This window comes from Otolemur garnettii, unplaced genomic scaffold, assembly GCF_000181295.1.
Source record: "Otolemur garnettii isolate 467f Iridium unplaced genomic scaffold, OtoGar3 scaffold00169, whole genome shotgun sequence".
Classification (NCBI taxonomy): domain Eukaryota; kingdom Metazoa; phylum Chordata; class Mammalia; order Primates; family Galagidae; genus Otolemur; species Otolemur garnettii.
Window position 1 is genome coordinate 3,243,261 of NW_003852564.1, and position 4,486 is coordinate 3,247,746.

The 4,486-nt window shown below is 33.8% G+C and overlaps 1 pseudogene; it reads right to left on the reverse strand.

The window, feature by feature from the left end:
* Window positions 1-610: 610 nt before the first annotated feature.
* Window positions 611-1,461, reverse strand: LOC100964301 (annotated as a pseudogene).
* Between the last annotated feature and the right edge of the window lie 3,025 nt (window positions 1,462-4,486).

Genomic DNA, 4,486 nt, shown 5'->3' on the forward strand with positions numbered 1-4,486 from the left:
GTGGTCATTTCCAATGATGTAACCAGGATAATTCTATAATCTTACTGTAATATTACTAGTTTTCATTGTATTTCTTTATATTCTTTATATTTACACATATTTATATATTTTTCTATACATTATATTACATATTTTATTATAGTTATATCTTCTTCAATGTATATTGCATATATTGTAATTTTTCCAAACTAATTTTATCAATGGTTTTAAGTAAAAATAACATATAATTTTCTTTAATGGTTTAAAATCATCTAAAATATTAGACATAGAATAACAGCATTTCAGTTGTCAATAGCCCAATTTATAGGTGAGGAAATGATACATTAAGGAACATAAGTGATTTCACTTAGGAAAGATAACTAAAAATATTTCTCTTACACCACTTGAACTTCCAAATGATTGATTGATTTTGGTAGTCAACATTATTATTTATTTTTCTTATCTTCTGACAAACTGTTAGGATTAGTAATGATTCACCCCATAAACCCCATATAAAAACAAGAAAAGTTAGTAAAACTATGGGATACATTTTATGTCTTTTTTTTTAAGGTGATTTTTATTTTCCTCCAACTTTATTTTTATCTTGTTTAAGAGCTTGTGGAAGGACAGCTTAAGACCACTCAGTGGTTCCTACCCATTTAGTGCCTGAGCAGTGGGAGCTGCAGACCAGTCTTCAGTGGGGACCTGCTGAATAGGCACAGAGGGTAATTGCATGCCTTCTGAACAGTCTGCAACCTCTGATTGAGTAGCAGTAAACTCAGGAGCTAGAGCAGTCCATTCACCCTGAAATTCCTCCTTGGTCATAGCTCTCTCAGCAGCAGCCTGCTCTTCCTTTTCAATCTCTTCAGGATCTCTGTAGAAATAGACATCTGGCATGACCTCCCACGATGTTCACAGGAGATGGTGCCACGCATGTGGAGAACTTCCCTGGCCAGCCAGCATCCACCACAGTAGACCTACTGAGTGAGCTCCCTTGTTGCATGGGATGGCAATGTCCACATAACACAGAGAGAATCTGTGTTACACAGAGCAATGGTAGGCAGGTTAACATAAAACTGTGAGAGGCTGGTGGTCAGCCCTGGGATCAGTAACCACTAGAAGACCAGGCTCCCAGAGGGCTGCCTGGATCTGGTTAGTGAAGGTTCCGGGAGCGAAACAGCCAGCAATAGAAGTGGCTCCAGTGGCAGCAGCAAACTTCAGCACAGCTCACTGGCCAGTATTCCTGGAGGATATGACACTGACATCTGCAGGGTGTTCAAGGGCAACAATGGCCCAAGCTGCCAACAGAAGCTTTTGCCAGGTCCTCTTCAGATTCGTGATGTAGCTGCCATCGCTTTTTCTTTTGTAAATGTACTGTTCCATTTGGAAGTCAAGGTTGGTGCCACCTAAGTGGGTTCCTGCTGCAAGGAATTTGAGGACATCCTCTTCCTTCATCTGCAGGACATCAAGGGCTCCGGACATTGTAAAAATTTCCAAGGGAAAAAACGGTGGGAATCCAGAACAACGCCATATGGGCCCTTCCTGAGCGGCGGGGAAAGGAAAAGGGGATACATTTACTATGTATGCTTTCTGTTATAATATTCTAATACAATTCTAGATATACCAGATGGTTTATGTCCTAAATTTTATGTATCACTTTAATATATTTTCTTAAGATACTTACAAAATACATAACATCATTCACATATCTTTCACATTTCCCACCAAAATCCAATAAAAATCTTAGTGTGTAATTCATTCATTTATTTAATGTTGATAGCAGGCCATCAAAACATTTGATATAATATACAATGATTAAAATCATTTGTCATATACTAAACAATGAGAATAGTCAAATTGTGGTATGTATACCATGGAATATTATGCAGCCATAAAAAGGATGGACACTTGACCTTTTCTAGGTTTACACGGATGGAGCTGGAACATATTCTTCTTAGTAAAGTATTTGAAGAGTGGAAGAAAGGGCAGTGCCTGTGGCTCAAAGGAGTAGGGCGCTGGCCCCATATGCCAGAGGTGGCGGGTTCAAACCCAGCCCTGGCCAAAAACTGAAAAAAAAAAAAACAGTGGAAGAAAAAGTATCCAATGTACTCAGTACTACTATGAAACCAATATATAATCACCTGCACTCTTGTACGACTGATAAAATACAACTATAGCCCACAATGAAGGATGGAAGAGAAAGGAGAGGGGAGGGGAGGAGAGGAGAGAGGTCAGCTGGAGGGAGGGTAATTGTTGGGACCTCACCTATTGTGCATAATACAAGGGTACACATCAAATCTATTAAGAGTGGAGTATAAATGTCTTTTTTAATAATTATTTTTTATTAAATCATAACTTGTACATTGATGAATTTATGGGGTTCAGGGTACTACTTCAATATACAATGTGAAATGTTTACATTGAACAAAGTAACATATCCATCACAATTATGCAACAATTAAGTAAGTGAGAGTAAGTGAGGTGAAAGCTATGTTAACCAGTTTGATGTAAGCATTACAAATTGTACATAAACCCAGCACATTTTACCCCATAAATGCATTAATGTACACAGTTATGATTTAATAAATAAAATAGAGATAGTCTTCTAAACATAGGTGTTTTATGCATTTTGTCTTTTAGAAACTACCAAGAAATTATTGATTGGTCACATTCGTTCACCTCTGGTATCTCATTTGTAATGTTTGTTTTTTCATTCTGCAACTCGAACATTTGTGAAACCATTTGTAATCTTTCATACAAAACCACAATAATATATTTATTACATGATTAATTCATTCATGTTACACTAATGTTTATGAGATACCTACCATGTTCCTGGCACCATGAAAAGATCTGACTCAGGAACAAAAGATGTATAGTTGTACCTCATGATGTTTATATATATCACTAAAAGACTTTATAAAGAGAAATAATGCACTGTTTAACCAAAAAGAATAGACTTCAATGGATATATCAGATAATATTCCAAGTACCTTAATACTACTGAACATAAAGATTTTAGTAATCATGTAGGTAGGTAGATAGGTATATAGATAGATAGAAAGATTATAATAATTATGTGAAAATCATCTCAATATTAAGCTTTTACTAATGAAGCTTAAAGTGTTTTTATTCTTAAATTTACATATATCCAAACCTGTATACTTTAAAGTCTTATTTCTCTGGGGGCTTGAATTAGTGTTTTTATTTTAGAATACTTTTAGAATATTATATTTTTAAGATTTATATTTTTAAAAGTAATCTTTTGCAAAATATGTAATTGAACATTCTCTCCATGACCTCTATACTATAAATGAACATTTCAGATCTGTCACCTCAGCACCCAGTATAATATGATAACTTCAATATATTTTTCTTTACTTTTTTAATTGAAAGAATGAATGACCTGCCTTCCAGGCACATCTCTGACCCTTAATATTGATGAGGTTATGCATTCTTAATACAGTGAACTGTGGTCCTTTCAAATCTCCAGGCCTGTTGTTATAGATCCAAGAAAAAACTTAAACTAATCGAGGAAGTTAGTTTTTTCAAGGTTCCAAATGAAAGTGGCTTTGTTCTTTCATTGCATGTTCCTAGCAGAATTCTCTTCTCAGACAGCCCAACAGGAGCTCCCATTATATGGACTTACTCCTTTTTAAGCAGTGCCCTAGGCATTGGATAATTGCTCTTAAGATAAAGATCTACATTATGAATACACATAAATCTTTTGTGTAATATTTTACAAATTATACTTTTGAACTTTATTATCTTTGAACAACCTACAGATGATTTTCAAAACATTTACCTCCCCTTATATTTTCAGGGATCTAAAGTATATAAAGGCTTCTCTATTGGGTGCCCACTATACAATTCTCATTTAAAATATTTTTTTGACAAATGATTTTGTTCCTATTTTGATTTATTTCAAGTCACCTATGTATCAAATGACAAATCAGTTGGTTGCTGACCTTTAAAAATTCCTAGAGCTTTAAGAGAAAACTGTAGGGAACCTGTTCAAAATATTGTTCATTTTATAATAACACTGTAGCAGTTTTCTTTTGCAAACAATTTATAAGTAAGACTGAAAGCATTTTCAATAAAATTATATATCTGGAGGACTTATTATTTTGTTAACATATATTCTCTATAATTTATACTTCTGTCTTATATCTTTCTGGGGATGTTTTATTTAGTGACTTATTTACTCATTATTATATAGTTGAAAGGATAAAAAAGAAATATGTATTTATAAACTATATTAAGAAAATCATAAAATAATAGATATCCCAAATTTGTAAAATATTTTGTTTAGAAAACTAAATGACTTCCACAATGAAAAGTGAGGACTTTGCTAAATGAGACTCCACACATCTAATTAAATTACTGTCAAAACAACTGAAATTAAGCATTTCAGAACTTCTCAAATTAACTGAAGATACACAAACTGAAAATTAAAATTGTCTTTCCCCAGAAATCACTACACTTCTGTAAGACAGCAGAGTTTATA